The sequence below is a fragment of the Bombina bombina genome, chromosome 7 (assembly GCF_027579735.1).
Source record: "Bombina bombina isolate aBomBom1 chromosome 7, aBomBom1.pri, whole genome shotgun sequence".
Lineage (NCBI taxonomy): Eukaryota > Metazoa > Chordata > Amphibia > Anura > Bombinatoridae > Bombina > Bombina bombina.
In genome coordinates this window covers 446,368,475-446,386,510 of record NC_069505.1, presented here as the reverse complement: position 1 = coordinate 446,386,510, position 18,036 = coordinate 446,368,475, and the positions used below count along the sequence as shown (strand labels likewise).

At 38.3% G+C, this 18,036-nt stretch overlaps 1 protein-coding gene across 1 annotated transcript in view; it reads right to left on the bottom strand.

Moving 5' to 3' along the window:
• L3MBTL2 (L3MBTL histone methyl-lysine binding protein 2) overlaps nt 1–18,036 on the bottom strand; it is a 270,019-nt gene that overhangs the window by 143,851 nt on the left and 108,132 nt on the right.

Genomic DNA, 18,036 nt, shown 5'->3' with positions numbered 1-18,036 from the left:
TTTTGTTTAACCCCTACTACCTCACATTCTCTGTACTCATTTGCTTTTTTTACGGTAGATTATCAGTTTTACATCAACGATCATGATTGGAAAAAGTATTCCTTGCAATAGCAGTGAGCATACAAGGTGTTAATATTAATGTGTATAAATATAGATTTATTTCTAGCTATTAGATAAAGATCAAAAAGCAATATCTCTATAAATACCTGTTTAATTGTTTTCTAATTAACTAAGCTGAATTAGTGCTAAACTGCCTTAAAGTCTTTCCCCTTTATATAAATCGATTTAGAATGTTAGCAATATTTTAGATGTTCTCCAATGACTGCTCTAGCCATACAACACACCCCATTTTTTTTTCTTTTTGAGCTAGAATGCGAATTGGAGAACAGCTCAAACCGTTAACTCATTCATTTTTTTTTAAGTTGGTTGGAGCAAAGGGTATTTGAATTTCAGGGCTAAATTAAAAACATAATTTATGCTTACCAGATAAATTAATTTCTTTCATGGTGGTGAGAGTCCACAATCCATTACTCTTGGGAATTACTCTTCTCTACCACAAGGAGGCAGAGATTCTCAAACCTCAAAAGCTCTATAAAACCCCTCCCAACTCACATGTACCTCAGCCTAAAGTATAGCCAAGCAACATGAGGTAAGAAAAAGGAATAAGAGCCATAAAGGAGCAGGGAAAGAGATGTGCTAAAGAAAATACTAAACCCAAATACAAAGGGTGGCATCTCAACTCACCACCATGAAAAATTAGATGATCAGGTCAGCATAAACTATGTTTTCTTTCATAAAGATGGTGAGAGTCCACAATCTATTACTCTTGGGAATTAATACCCAAGCCATGGAATCCAAGAGTAATAACATAAAGGGAAGGATTTAAAAAAAAAAAAAAAAAAAAACATTTCTCACAAGGAATTAAATCCACAACCCCACAAAAACCCAACAAGGAAAAAACATAATTTATGTAAGAACTTACCTGATAAATTCATTTCTTTCATATTAGCAAGAGTCCATGAGCTAGTGACGTATGGGATATACATTCCTACCAGGAGGGGCAAAGTTTCCCAAACCTCAAAATGCCTATAAATACACCCCTCACCACACCCACAATTCAGTTTAACGAATAGCCAAGAAGTGGGGTGATAAAAAAAAGTGCGAAAGCATATAAAATAAGGAATTGGAATAATTGTGCTTTATACAAAAATCATAACCACCAAAAAAAAAAAAAAGGGTGGGCCTCATGGACTCTTGCTAATATGAAAGAAATGAATTTATCAGGTAAGTTCTTACATAAATTATGTTTTCTTTCATGTAATTAGCAAGAGTCCATGAGCTAGTGACGTATGGGATAATGATTACCCAAGATGTGGATCTTTCCACGCAAGAGTCACTAGAGAGGGAGGGATAAAATAAAGACAGCCAATTCCTGCTGAAAATAATCCACACCCAAAATAAAGTTTAATGAAAAACATAAGCAGAAGATTCAAACTGAAACCGCTGCCTGAAGTACTTTTCTACCAAAAACTGCTTCAGAAGAAGAAAATACATCAAAATGGTAGAATTTAGTAAAAGTATGCAAAGAGGACCAAGTTGCTGCTTTGCAAATCTGATCAATCGAAGCTTCATTCCTAAACGCCCAGGAAGTAGAGACTGACCTAGTAGAATGAGCTGTAATCCTTTGAGGCGGAGTTTTACCCGACTCAACATAGGCAAGATGAATTAAAGATTTCAACCAAGATGCTAAAGAAATGGCAGAAGCTTTCTGGCCTTTTCTAGAACCGGAAAAGATAACAAATAAACTAGAAGTCTTTCGGAAAGACTTAGTAGCTTCAACATAATATTTCAAAGCTCTAACAACATCCAAAGAATGTAACGATTTCTCCTTAGAATTCTTAGGATTAGGACATAATGAAGGAACCACAATTTCTCTACTAATGTTGTTGGAATTCACAACTTTAGGTAAAAATTCAAAAGAAGTTCACAACACTGCCTTATCCTGATGAAAAATCAGAAAAGGAGACTCACAAGAAAGAGCAGATAATTCAGAAACTCTTCTGGCAGAAGAGATTGCCAAAAGGAACAAAACTTTCCAAGAAAGTAATTTAATGTCCAATGAATGCATAGGTTCAAACGGAGGAGCTTGAAGAGCCCCTAGAACCAAATTCAAACTCCAAGGAGGAGAAATTGACTTAATGACAGGTTTTATACGAACCAAAGCTTGTACAAAACAATGAATATCAGGAAGATTAGCAATCTCTCTGTGAAAAAGAAGAATTCTAAAAGAATGCCAAGAAAAATGATGAGAAAGACACCAAGAAATATAAGTCTTCCAGACTCTATAATATATCTCTCTGGATACAGATTTACGAGCCTGTAACATAGTATTAATCACAGAGTCAGAGAAACCTCTTTGACTAAGAATCAAGCGTTCAATCTCCATACCTTTAAATTTAAGGATTTGAGATCCTGATGGAAAAAAGGACCTTGCGACAGAAGGTCTGGTCGTAGCGGAAGAGTCCACGGCTGGCAAGAGGCCATCCGGACAAGATCCGCATACCAAAACCTGTGAGGCCATGCCGGAGCTACCAGCAGAACAAACGAGCATTCCTTCAGAATCTTGGAGATTACTCTTGGAAGAAGAACTAGAGGCGGAAAGATATAAGCAGGATGATACTTCCAAGGAAGTGATAATGCATCCACTGCTTCCGCCTGAGGATCCCGGGATCTGGACAGATACCTGGGAAGTTTCTTGTTTAGATGAGACGCCATCAGATCTATTTCTGGAAGCTCCCATATTTGAACAATCTGAAGAAATACCTCTGGGTGAAGAGACCATTCACCCAGATGCAACGTTTGGCGACTGAGATAATCCGCTTCCCAATTGTCTATACCTGGGATATGGACCGCAGAGATTAGACAGGAGCTGGATTCCGCCCAAACCAGAATTCGAGATACTTCTTTCATAGCCAGAGGACTGTGAGTCCCTCCTTGATGATTGATGTATGCCACAGTTGTGACATTGTCTGTCTGAAAACAAATGAACGATTCTCTCTTCAGAAGAGGCCAAGACTGAAGAGCTCTGAAAATTGCACGGAGTTCCAAAATATTGATCGGTAATCTCACCTCCTGGGATTCCCAAACTCCTTGTGCCGTCAGAGATCCCCACACAGCTCCCCAACCTGTGAGACTTGCATCTGTTGAAATTACAGTCCAGGTCGGAAGCACAAAAGAAGCCCCCTGAATTAAACGATGGTGATCTGTCCACCACGTTAGAGAGTGTCGTACAATCGGTTTTAAAGATATTGAGATATCTTTGTGTAATCCCTGCACCATTGATGCAGCATACAGAGCTGAAGAGGTCGCATGTGAAAACGAGCAAAGGGGATCGCGTCCGATGCAGCAGTCATAAGACCTAGAATTTCCATGCATAAGGCTACCGAAGGGAATGATTGTGACTGAAGGTTTCGACAAGCTGAAATCAATTTTAGACGTCTCTTGTCTGTTAAAGACAGAGTCATGGACACTGAATCTATCTGGAAACCCAGAAAAGTTACCCTTGTCTGAGGAATCAATGAACTTTTTGGTAAATTGATCCTCCAACCATGATCTTGAAGAAACAACACAAGTCGATTCGTATGAGATTCTGCTAAATGTAAAGACTGAGCAAGTACCAAGATATCGTCCAAATAAGGAAATACCACAATACCCTGTTCTCTGATTACAGACAGAAGGGCACCGAGAACCTTTGTAAAAATTCTTGGAGCTGTAGCTAGGCCAAACGGCAGAGCCACAAACTGGTAATGCTTGTCCAGAAAAGAGAATCTCAGGAACTGATAATGATCTGGATGAATCGGAATATGCAGATAAGCATCCTGTAAATCTATTGTGGACATATAATGCCCTTGCTGAACAAAAGGCAAGATAGTCCTTACAGTTACCATTTTGAACGTTGGTATCCTTACATAACGATTCAATATTTTTAGATCCAGAACTGGTCTGAAGGAATTCTCCTTCTTTGGTACAATGAAGAGATTTGAATAAAACCACATCCCCTGTTCCAGAACTGGAACTGGCATAATTACTCCAGCCAACTCTAGATCTGAAACACAATTCAGAAATGCTTGAGCTTTCACTGGATTTACTGGGACACGGGAAAGAAAAAATCTCTTTGCAGGAGGTCTCATCTTGAAACCAATTCTGTACCCTTCTGAAACAATGTTCTGAATCCAAAGATTGTGAACAGAATTGATCCAAATTTCTTTGAAAAAACGTAACCTGCCCCCTACCAGCTGAGCTGGAATGAGGGCCGCACCTTCATGTGGACTTAGAAGCAGGCTTTGCCTTTCTAGAAGGCTTGGATTTATTCCAGACTGGAGATGGTTTCAAAACTGAAACTGCTCCTGAGGATGAAGGATCAGGCTTTTGTTCTTTGTTGAAACGAAAGGAACGAAAACGATTATTCGCCCTGTTTTTACCCTTAGATTTTTTATCCTGTGGTAAAAAAGTTCCTTTCCCACCAGTAACAGTTTGAGATAATGGAATCCAACTGAGAACCAAATAATTTGTTACCCTGGAAAGAAATGGAAAGTAGAGTTGATTTAGAAGCCATATCAGCATTCCAAGTTTTAAGCCATAAAGCTCTTCTAGCTAAAATAGCTAGAGACATAAACCTGACATCAACTCTGATAATATCAAAAATGGCATCACAGATAAAATTATTAGCATGCTGAAGAAAAATAATAATATTATGAGAATCATGATCTGTTACTTGTTGTGCTAAAGTCTCCAACCAAAAAGTTGAAGCTGCAGCAACATCAGCCAAAGATATAGCAGGTCTAAGAAGATTACCTGAACACAGATAAGCTTTTCTTAGAAAGGATTCAATTTTCCTATCTAAAGGATCTTTAAACGAAGTACCATCTGACGTAGGAATAGTAGTACGTTTAGCAAGGGTAGAAATAGCCCCATCAACTTTAGGGATTTTGTCCCAAAATTCTAATCTGTCAGACGGCACAGGATATAATTGCTTAAAACGTTTAGAAGGAGTAAATGAATTACCCAATTTATCCCATTCTCTGGAAATTACTTCAGAAATAGCATTAGGAACAGGAAAAACTTCTGGAATAACCACAGGAGATTTAAACACCTTATCTAAACGTTTAGAATTAGTATCAAGAGGACCAGAATCCTCTATTTCTAAAGCAATTAGTACTTCTTTAAGTAAAGAACGAATAAATTCCATTTTAAATAAATATGAAGATTTATCAGCATCAATCTCTGAAACAGAATCCTCTGAACCAGAAGAGTCATCAGAATCAGAATGATGATGTTCATTTAAAAATTCATCTGTAGAGAGAGAAGTTTTAAAAGATTTTTTTATGTTTACTAGAAGGAGAAATAACAGACATAGCCTTCTTGATGGATTCAGAAACAAAATCTCTTATGTTATCAGGAACATTCTGCACCTTAGAAGTTGAGGGAACTGCAACAGGCAATGGTACATTACTAAAGGAAATATTATCTGCTTTAACAAGTTTGTCATGACAATTAATACAAACAACAGCCGGAGGAATAGCTACCAAAAGTTTACAGCAGATACACTTAGCTTTGGTAGTTCCAGCACTAGACAGCGATTTTCCTGAAGTATCTTCTGACTCAGATGCAACGTGAGACATCTTGCAATATGTAAGAGAAAAAACAACATATAAAGCAAAATTGATCAAATTCCTTAAATGACAGTTTCAGGAATGGGAAAAAAATGCCAATAAACAAGCTTCTAGTAACCAGAAGCAAAGAAAAAATGAGACTGAAATAATGTGGAGACAAAAGCGACGCCCATATTTTTTGGCGCCAAATAATACGCCCACATTGTTTGGCGCCTAAATACTTTTTGGCGCCAAAAATGACGCCACATCCGGAACGCCGACATTTTTGGCGCAAAAGAACGTCAAAAAATGACGCAACTTCCGGCGACACGTATGACGCCGGAAACAGAAAAGATTTTTTGCGCCAAAAAAGTCCGCGCCAAAAATGACGCAATAAAATGAAACATTTTCAGCCCCCGCGAGCCTAACAGCCCACAGGGAAAAAAAGTCAAATTTTTAAGGTAAGAAAAAATGATTGATTCAAACGCATTATCCCAAATATGAAACTGACTGTCTGAAAATAAGGAATGTTGAACATTCTGAGTCAAGGCAAATAAATGTTTGAATACATATATTTAGAACTTTATAAATAAAGTGCCCAACCATAGCTTAGAGTGTCACAGAAAATAAGATTTACTTACCCCAGGACACTCATCTACATGTTTGTAGAAAGCCAAACCAGTACTGAAACGAAAATCAGCAGAGGTAATGGTATATAGATAAGAGTATATCGTCGATCTGAAAAGGGAGGTAAGAGATGAATCTCTACGACCGATAACAGAGAACCTATGAAATAGACCCCGTAGAAGGAGATCACTGCATTCAAATAGGCAATACTCTCCTCACATCCCTCTGACATTCACTGCACGCTGAGAGGAAAACCGGGCTCCAACTTGCTGCGGAGCGCATATCAACGTAGAATCTAGCACAAACTTACTTCACCACCTCCATAGGAGGCAAAGTTTGTAAAACTGAATTGTGGGTGTGGTGAGGGGTGTATTTATAGGCATTTTGAGGTTTGGGAAACTTTGCCCCTCCTGGTAGGAATGTATATCCCATACGTCACTAGCTCATGGACTCTTGCTAATTACATGAAAGAAATATTCTCTCTCTCTTTTTTTTGCACTTAAAAAAATAAATCAACTCAGGCAAGAATTTTTTTAGCCAAGACAACTGCCTGAAGGACCTTCCTACCAAAGACTGCCTCAGAATTTAGCAAAAGTATGCAAAGAAGGCTAAGTAGCTGCCTTGCAAAACTGGTCAACTGGAGCCTCAGTCTTGGAAGCCTATGAAGTGTAGACTGAGCAGTAATCAGATGTGGTGGAGGCTCACTCGCCTCTAATAAAGCCTTGTGAATCAAGAGTTTCAATCAAGAAGCCAAAGAAACAGCAGAAACTTTCTGTACTTTTCTAGCACCAGAAAAATGAATGAACAGACAAGAAGTCTGTCTAAAATCCTCAGTAGCAGCAATATAATATTTCAATGCAAAGATCTCTCCTAAGCGGAACATAACCCAAATGTTTTCTTTCATGATTCAGATAGAGCATGACATTTTAATCAACTTTCTAATTTACTCCTATTATCAATTTTTCTTCATTCTATTGCTATCTTTATTTTAAAAGCAGGAATGTAAATCTTAGCAGCCAGCCCATTTTAGGTTCAGCACCATGGATAGTGCTTGCTTATTGGAGGCTTACATTTACCCACCAATAAGCAAGCATAACCCAGGTTCTCAACCAATAATGGGCATCACATTCCTGCTTTTAAAATAAAGATAGCAAGAGAACGAAGAAAAATTGATAATAGAAGTAAATTAGAAAGTTGCTTAAAATTGCATGCTCTATCTGAATCATGAATGAAAAAAATTTGGGTTTAGTGTCCCTTTAAGCATTCTTAAGATCAGGACACAAAGAAGGGACAAAAATTTCTCTGCTAGGCAAAAAATCAAAAGTAGTCCCTAAAACTGCCTTAGTCTGATGGAAAACAAAATAAGGAGGATCACAAGAAAGAGCAGATTACTCTGAAACTCTTCTAGCAGATATCCAAAAGGAATAAATCCTTCCAAGAAAGCAGTTTAATATCCACCTTATATTTAGGTTCAAAAGGAGGAGCCTGCAAAACCCTTAACACCGGGTTAAGTTTCCATGGAGGAGAAATTGGCTTAATCACAAACTTAATACGAGCCAAAGCATGAAAAAAAAATCCACAAATATCTGGAAGATTAGCAAATTTTCTATGAAACAAAAGAGAGCAGAAATCTGCCCCTTCAGAGAACTGGCAGACAGGCACTTATCTTATCCAGACCATATTGCAGTGCAAAATCCTATGAATTCTAAAAGAATGCCAGGAAAAACCATGATCTATACACCAAAAAAAAAAAAAGGTCTTTCAGACCTTATAATAGATCTTTCTAGTTAAAGGGTTACAAGTTTGTATTAAAGCTTCAATAACTGACTCAGAGAAACCTTTATGTCTAACGACTAATTGTTAAATTTCCATGCCATCAATTTTAGGGTCTTGAGATACAGATGGAAAAAACGGATCTTGAGACACAAGGTCTGACCGCAGAGGAAGAGGCAAAAGGAGGGAAACTGGACATCTGAACAAGATCTGCAAACCAAATCCTGTGAGGCCAAGCTGGGGCAATCCGGATTACTGAAGATTTCTCTAGGCTTATCTTGGAGATCACTCTGGGAAGAAGTAACAGATAAGCAAGCTGAAATGACCAAGGAGCTACTAGAGCATCCACTAACTCTGCTTGTTTCTGGACCTCAAAAAGTACCTGAGAAGTTTGTTGTTCAAACAAGAAGCCATCAGATCTATCTCGGGGAGACCCCAAAGCCCCACAATCTGATTGAACACATCCTGTTGAAGATACTATTCCCTTGATGAAGAGATTGGCGACTGATAAAGTGTGTTTCCCAAGTTGATCACTCCTGGAATAAGAAATGCAGAGATTAGAAAGTAATTTATTTCCACCCATAATGGTTGACATAAGTCACTGCAGTGACATTGTCTGATTGGAAACAGATGAGACTCTTTTTTTAAACAGGGCCATGCCTAAAAAATAGCACAGACTTCTAGAATATTTACTGGCAACCTCATCTCCCAAAGATCCCAAACTACCTGTGCTCTAAGAGACCCTTTAAACAGCTCCTCAACCTGAAAGACTTGCATCCGTAGTGATCACAGTCCAGGTAGGACGAGCAAAAGAAGCCCCATAAATATTGAATTGACAATCCAGCCACCAAGACAGAGACTGACATGTACTGGGATCCAGACATATCTTCTGACACAGCTGAGTATGATCCCTGCACCACTGATAAAGCATACAAAACCAGAAGAGGTCTCATGTGAAAACAAGCAAACAGAATTGCATCTGAAGCTGCAATCATGAATCCTAGAACTTCCATACAAAGAGCAACAGAGGGGAAAGAGAGAGAGACAGAGAGAGAGAGAGAGAGAGAGAGAGAGAGAGAGAGAGAGAGAGAGAGAGAGAGAGAGAGAGAGAGAGAGAAAGAAAGAGACAGAGAGACCAAAGGTTCAGACAAGATGACACAAATTTTAATCTGCTCTGTTAGCGAAAGACTCATTGAAACTAAATCTATTTGAAATCGTAAAAAGGTTACCTTTGAGGAGTTAAAGAACTTTTTGGAAAATCGATCGTCCAACCATGCCATTGAAGAAACAGTTGGTTGGTGTGAAATTCTATTAAAAGGAAAAGACGGAGCTTGAACCAAGATATCGTCCTAGTGAAAATTCTTGGAGCTCTAGTCAGACAAAATAGTAGAGAAACAAACTGAAAATGCTTGTCCAAAAGAAAAACCTTGCAAACTGGTAATGTTCCCTGTGAATTGGAACATGAAGATAAGCATCCTTTAAAATCTATTGTGGACATAAACTGACCATGCTGAACAAAAGACAGAACCGTCTGAATACTTTCCATTTTAAAAGAAGGAAATCTTACAAACTTGTTCAAAGCTTTCGAATCTAGGACTGGTCTGAAAGTTCCTTCTTTTTTTTGGAACAATGAAGAGATTTGAATAAAATCACAGCCCCTGTTCCTATAAAGGAACCAAAATTATCACTCCCATAGCTTCCAAATATGAAACAGACTGGAAAAAAGCATGATTCCTTGGAACATTAGACAGAAAAAAAATTTGGGAGGTCTTGTTCTGAAACCTGATAACCCTGGGAAACCAGACTGTGCCAAAGATGCCTTGCTTCTGAGCAGAGGAATCAACCTTTTTTTACTTATTCTGACGAAAGGATCGAAAATGATTAAAAACTTAGGATTTCCCTCTAGATTTCTTGTCTAGAGAAAGAAGAACACCATTAACAACAGTAACACTAGAAAAACAGAAATAGAACTTTTCTACCAAAAACTGCTTCCGAAGAAGCAAATACATCAAAACGGTAGAATTTAGTAAATGTATGCAAAGAAGACCAAGTTGCTGCTTTGCAAATCTGATCAACTGAAGCTTCATTCTTAAAAGCCCACAAAGTGGAGACTGATCTAGTAGAATGAGTTGTGATTCTCTGAGGCGGGGCCTGACCCGACTCTAAATAAGTCTGGTTAATCAAAAGCTTTAACCAGGATGCCAAGGAAATGGCAGAAGCTTTCTGACCTTTCCTAGGACCAGAAAAGACAACAAATAGACTAGAAGTCTTCCTGAAACTTTACTTTACTTTAGTAGCTTCAACATAATATTTCAAAGCTCTTACAACATCCAGAGAATGGAAGGATCTCTCCAAAGAATTCTTAGGATTAGGACACAAAGAGGGAACAACAATTTCCCAATTAATGTTGTTAGAATTCACAACTTTAGGTAAAAATTTAAATAAAGTCCGCAAAACTGCCTTATCCTGATGGAAAATCAGAAAAGGAGACTCACAAGAAAGAGCAGATAATTCAGAAACTCTTCTAGCAGAAAAGATAGCCAAAAGGAACAACACTTTCCAAGAAAGTAGTTTAATATCCAAAGATTGCATAGGCTCAAAAGGAGGAGCCTGTAAAGCCTTCAAAACCAAATTAAGACTCCAAGGAGGAGAGATTGATTTAATGACAGGTTTAGTACGGACCAAAGCCTGCACAAAACAGTGAATATCAGGAAGTTTAGCAATCTTTCTGTGAAATAAAACATAAAGAGCAGAGATTTGTCCCCTCAAGGAACTTGCAGACAAACCTTTATCCAAACCATCCTGAAGAAACTTTAAAATTCTAAGAATTCTAAAAGAATGCCAGGAGAATTTATGAGAACACCATGAAATATAAGTCTTCCAAACTCGATAATAAATCTTCTTAGAAACAGATTTAGAAGCCTGTAACATAACATTAATCACTGAGTCAGAGAAACCTCTATGACTAAGCACTAAGCGTTCAATTTAGATACCTTCAAATTTAACGATTTGAGATCTTGATGGAAAAACGGTCCTTGAGACAGAAGGTCTGATCTTAAAGGAAGTGACCAAGGTTGGCAACTGGACATCCGGACAAGATCCGCATACCAGAACCTGTGAGGCCATGCTGGTGCTACAAGAAACACAAAAGATTGTTCCATGATGATCTTGGAGATCACTCTTGGAAGAAGAACTAGAGGCGGGAAGATATAAAGCAGGTTGGTAAAACCAAGGAACTGCTAACGCATCCATCGACTCTGCCTAAGGATCCATGGACCTGGACAAGTACCTGGGAAGTATCTTGTTTAGATGGGAAGCCATCAGATCTATTTCTGGAAGCCCCCACATCTGAACAATCTGAGAAAACACATCTGGATGGAGAGACCACTCCCCCGGATGTAAAGTCTAACGGCTGATATAATACACTTCCCAATTGTCTACACCTGAGATATGTACCGCAGAAATTAGACAAGAGCTGGATTCCGCCCAAGAAAGTATCCGAGATACTTCTTTCATAGCTAGGGGACTGCGAGTCCCACCCTGATGATTGACATATGCTACAGTTGTGATTTTGTCTGTCTGAAAACAAATGAATGGTTCTCTCTTCAACAGAGGCCAAACCTGAAGAGCCCTGAAAATAGCACAGAGTTCTAAAATATTGATTGGTAACCTCGCCTCTTGAGGTTTCCAAACCCCTTATGCTGTCGGAGATCCCCAGACAGCTCCCCAACCTGAAAAACTTCCATCTGTTGTGATTACAGTCCAGGTTGGACGAACAAAAGAGGGCCTTTAAACTATACAATGGTGGTCTAACCACCAACTCAGAGATTGTCGAACATTGGGATTTAAGGATATTAACTGTGATATGTTTGTATAATCCCTGCACCATTGTTTCAGCATCCAAAGCTGGAGAGGTCTCATTTGAAAACGAGCAAAGGGGATCGCGTCCGATGCTGCAGTCATGAGACCTAAAACTTCAACGCACATAGCCACTGAAGGGAATGATTGAGACTGAAGGTTCCGACAAGCTGAAACCAATTTTATTTGTCTCTTGTCTGTTAGAGGCAGAGTCATGGACACTGAATTTATCTGGAAACCTAAAAAGGTGAACCTTGTCTGAGGAATCAAGGGTCTTTTTGTTAAATTGATCCTCCAACCATGTCTTTGAAGAAACAACACTAGTTGATTCGTGCGAGATTCAGCAGAATGTAAAGACTGAGCTAGTACCAATATATCATCCAAATAAGGAAACACCGCAATACCCCGTTCTCTGATTACAGAGAGTAGGGCACCGAGAACCTTTGAAAAAATTATTGGAGCTGTTGCTAGGCCAAATGGAAGAGCGACAAATTGGTAATGCTTCTCTAGAAAAGAGAATCTCAGAAACCGATAGTGATCTGGATGAATCGGAATATGAAGATATGCATCCTGTAAGTCTATCGTGGACATATAATGACCTTGCTGAACAAAAGGCAGAATAGTCCTTATAGTCACCATTTTGAAAGTTGGCACTCTTACAAAACGATTCAAAATTTTCAGATCCAGAACTGGCCTAAATTAATTTTCTTTTTTTGGGACAATGAATAGATATGAATAAAACCCCAGATCCTGTTCCTGAAACCCTTGAGAGACAATACTCAATCCAATTATTTTTGACCGAATCTGCCCAAATGTTTTTGAAAAATTTGAATCTGCCCCCAACCAGCTGAGCTGGAATGAGGGCTGCACCATCGTGCAGACTTGGGGGCTGGCTTTGGTTTCTTAAAAGGCTTGGATTTATTCCAACTTGCAGAAGGTTTCCAATTGGAACCAGATTCTTTGGGGGAAGGATTTGGTTTCTGTTCCTTATTCTGTTGAAAAGAACGAAAACGATTAGAAGCTTTAGATTTACCCTTAGATCTTTTATCCTGAGGTAAAAAAAAACTCCCTTCCCCCCAGTGACAGTTGAAATAATTGAATCCAACTGAGAACCAAATAAATTGTTACCATGGAAAGAAAGCGATAGTAATCTAGACTTAGATACCATGTCAGCATTCCAATACTTGAGCCACAAAGCTCTTCTAGCTAAAATAGCTAAAGACATAGATTTAACATCAATTTTGATTATATCAAAAATAGCATCACAGATAAAATGATTAGCATGTTGAAGCAAGCAAACAATGCTAGACAAATCAGAATCTGTTTCCTGTTGCTCTAAGCTCCCAACCAGAAAGTTGATGCAGCTGCAACATCAGCCATAGAAATGGCAGGCCTGAGAAGATAGCCATAATATAAATAAGCTTTCCCTAGATAATATTCAAGTTTCCTATCTAAAGGATCCTTAAATGAAGTACTATCTTCAATAGGGATAGTAGTACGCTTGGCAAGAGTAGAAATAGCCCCATCAACTTTGGGGATTTTTTCTCAAAACTCCAATCTGACTGCTGGCAAAGGATACAACTGTTTAAACCTAGAAGAAGGAATAAAAGAAGTACCAGGCCTATTCCATTCCTTTGAAATCATATCAGAAATAGCATCAGGAACTGGAAAAACCTCTGGAGTAACCACAGGAGGTTTATAAACAGAATTTAAACGTTTACTAGTTTGGATATTGAGGAAACTAGTCCTCTTGATACTAAAAGTAATCAACACCTCTTTTAACAAGGAACGAATATACTCTATATTAAAGAGATAAGTAGATTTGTCATTGTCAATCTCTGAGGTAGGATCCTCTGAATCAGATAGATCCTCATCAGAGGAGGATAATTCAGTATATTGTCGGTCATTTGAAATTTCATTAACTTTATGAGAAGTTTTAAAAGACCTTTTACATTTATTAGAAGGCGGAATAGCAGACAAAGCCTTCTGAATCGCATCAGCAATAAAATCTTTTATATTCACAGGGATATCATGTACATTAGATGTTTAAGGAACAACAGGCATTGTACTAGTAAAGAATGGATACATTCTCTGCATGTAAAAGCTTATCATGACAACTGTTACATACTACAGCTGGAGATATAATCTCTGCTAACTTACAACAGATACACTTATCTTTGGTAGAACTGTTATCATAGTGTGATTCTGTAACAATATCCAGAATATATACCAAACTTGTGGCCAAATGACTACTCACATGGATTAGAGCTTATGCCCAAGCTCAAGGAAATGCGCACACCCACTTTATACTGGTGGGTAAACAGTACTCTCACGGCAAAGTAGTATAAAAGAATTTATTAAAATACAATAAAAGCGTCACAAATGCTTAACATAACACCTATCACAGAGGTTAATACAGCAGTAAATGCTTATTATTGCTCACAAAAGCAAACTCCACTGAAGGATGCAAGCAGATTCGGGCAGCAGAAATTTAACCGCTAAACCGTCCAACCTGACCACAGATGGGAGTAGCTCCTCCTTCCGGTGCAAGAGCAAGTGTAGAGACGCACAAGAGAGTTAAACGTTCCTACTCTACCCTGTCCATATTCCTTCTTCTCTTGTTGAACAGATCCGAATCTGTACGGGTATACCTTCTTTTTCCGGTTTCTAAAAAAACTTCCTCATCGTCTTCTGAATTACATCTGTTAAATTCCTCAAACCTATTGTATGTGTTAATTTCATTATGGTATTGTGCTTTTTGTTTTCTGAAGGGATTTTTTGGCTGTTGCCAACCATAATCTTCCCTCCTCTGTTGTTCAGAACGTTGGTAATTACCTCTATTATGTTGATGAGTGTAGTTCCTAGTGTCATGCTGAGAATCATTATGTCTATACCCCAGATGAGGATTTTCTTAATTTCTATATGCATAATATTGCTCGCTTTCTCTCTGTGCCAATGTGCTATTATGTTTATGCACCAAGTTATTTTTACCAGGATTTTTGTTTGTGTACCCATACCCACTATCTTTCTGATGATTATCCATAGTGTTTTTGTTTTTACGGGCATTGAAAAAAAATTTCTAATATAGTCAAATGGCACTATTTAATAGTAGACGAATCACTACTTGCGCTGATAATTTTTTGGAAAGCACTGAGAACAAGCGAATCTTTAGAAAGCTTATTAGGAGAAGTGGAAAAATATATGATAAAAGAAACTAAATATCATTTGGAAATTGTCACATTAGAAAAATATTTAAAAGAACAAATTACTCCCAGGGGACTAAGGCTTTTCAAGAATCCTACTTTTGGTCAGGATAACTTAATGTTCATGACAAAATGGAATCACATTTTAGAAGACTGTACAAAAAAGTTGATGGGTTTAATTATTAGTGAAAGAAAAAAAACTTTTAGAGGAAGTAAATGAGGAAATTAACTCATTAGAACAGAAAGTAATCCCACACATGGGCAATACTAATTATGAAGACCTTTCCAGTAAAATAGTGGAAAACATAGACTCTCTGAAAAAAAAGAAATTAAAAACACTAAAAGAGAGAAATATTTTAGAGACTATGAGGACTATAAAGATAGAAAGGAAAGGAATTACAGAGCTAAAAACATGAGAACAAATACATTCAATGCCCGTAAAAACAAAAACACTATGGATAATCATCAGAAAGATAGTGGGTATGGGTACACAAACAAAAATCCTGGTAAAAATAACTTGGTGCATAAACATAATAATAGTACCTTGGCACAGAGAGAAAGGGAGCAATATTATGCATATAGAAATGAAGAAAATCCTCATCTGGGGTATAGACATAATGACTCTCAGCATGACACTAGGAACTACACTCATCAACATAATAGAGGCAATTACCAACATTCTGAACAACAGAGGAGGGAAGATTATGGTTGGCAACAGCCAAAAAATCCCTTCAGAAAACAAAAAGCACAATACCATAATGAAATTAGCACATACAATAGGTATGAGGAATTTAACAGATGTAATTCAGAAGACGATGAGGAAGTTTTTTTAGAAACCGGAAAAAGAAGGTATACCCGTACAGATTTGGATCTGTTCAACAAGAGAAGAAGGAATATGGACAGGGTAGAGTAGGAACTTTTACCTCTCTTGTGCGTCTCTACACTTGCTCTTGCACCGGAAGGAGGAGCTACTCCCATCTGTGGTCAGGTTGGACGGTTTAGCGGTTAAATTTCTGCTGCCCGAATCCGCTTGCATCCTTCAGTGGAGTTTGCTTTTGTGAGCAATAATAAGCATTTACTGCTCTATTAACCTCTGTGATAGGTGTTATGTTAAGCATTTGTGATGCTTTTATTGTATTTTAATAAATTCTTTTATACTACTTTGCCGTGAGAGTACTGTTTACCCACCAGTATAAAGTGGGTGTGCGCATTTCCTTGAGCTTGGGCATAAGCTCTAATCCATGTGAGTAGTCATTTGGCCACAAGTTTGGTATATATTCTGGATATTGTTACAGAATCACACTATGCTGCAATTTCTCTCTCTTTTCTCTGAGAGATTCTAAGGATACAAAGAAACAGAAGATTCCCAGCAAGAATACGCATATCCTTATATGAACTTTTAATTTTTTTCACGTTCTATTTATGTTGCTTTTATGATTCTTTTTGAGTCATCACATTTATTTCACTTTGATTTTGTTTTGTGATGTTTGGTATTTTTATATTATTAGAACTGTTATCAGGCAGCAGGGATCCAACAGTGATTTCCGAGACAGGATCAGATTGAGACATCTTGCAAATGTAAGAAAAAACAACAACATATAAAGCAAAATTATCAATTTCCTTATATGGAAGTTTCAGAAATGGGAAAAAAATGCAAACAGCATAGCGCTCTGAGCATAGAAAAAGGCAAGAGGAATATCGGAAGTGGGGTTTAAATAATATAAGTATGATGTGCAACGCAAAATTACATTTTTGGGCGCTAACATCCGGAAATGACACAACTCGTGTCACGGCAGACGCAACCTTGTGCAAGGAGACCTGGCGTCAACTAAGACGCCGGAAATGACGAATTTGCGTCACTGAACATACCTTCGAGCCAAAAAAATTCTCTTGCCAAGAATAACACAATAAATAACAGAATTTATGTTTACCTGATAAATTACTTTCTCCAACGGTGTGTCCGGTCCACGGCGTCATCCTTACTTGTGGGATATTCTCTTCCCCAACAGGAAATGGCAAAGAGCCCAGCAAAGCTGGTCACATGATCCCTCCTAGGCTCCGCCTACCCCAGTCATTCGACCGACGTTAAGGAGGAATATTTGCATAGGAGAAACCATATGATACCGTGGTGACTGTAGTTAAAGAAAATAAATTATCAGACCTGATTAAAAAACCAGGGCGGGCCGTGGACCGGACACACCGTTGGAGAAAGTAATTTATCAGGTAAACATAAATTCTGTTTTCTCCAACATAGGTGTGTCCGGTCCACGGCGTCATCCTTACTTGTGGGAACCAATACCAAAGCTTTAGGACACGGATGAAGGGAGGGAGCAAATCAGGTCACCTAAATGGAAGGCACCACGGCTTGCAAAACCTTTCTCCCAAAAATAGCCTCAGAAGAAGCAAAAGTATCAAACTTGTAAAATTTGGTAAAAGTGTGCAGTGAAGACCAAGTCGCTGCCCTACATATCTGATCAACAGAAGCCTCGTTCTTGAAGGCCCATGTGGAAGCCACAGCCCTAGTGGAAGGAGCTGTGATCCTTTCAGGAGGCTGCCGTCCGGCAGTCTCGTAAGCCAATCTGATGATGCTTTTAATCCAAAAAGAGAGAGAGGTAGAAGTTGCTTTTTGACCTCTCCTTTTACCAGAATAAACAACAAACAAGGAAGATGTTTGTCTAAAATCCTTTGTAGCATCTAAATAGAATTTTAGAGCGCGAACAACATCCAAATTGTGCAACAAACGTTCCTTCTTCGAAACTGGTTTCGGACACAGAGAAGGCACGACTATCTCCTGGTTAATGTTTTTGTTAGAAACAACTTTTGGAAGAAAACCGGGTTAGTACGTAAAACCACCTTATCTGCATGGAACACCAGATAAGGAGGAGAACACTGCAGAGCAGATAATTCTGAAACTCTTCTAGCAG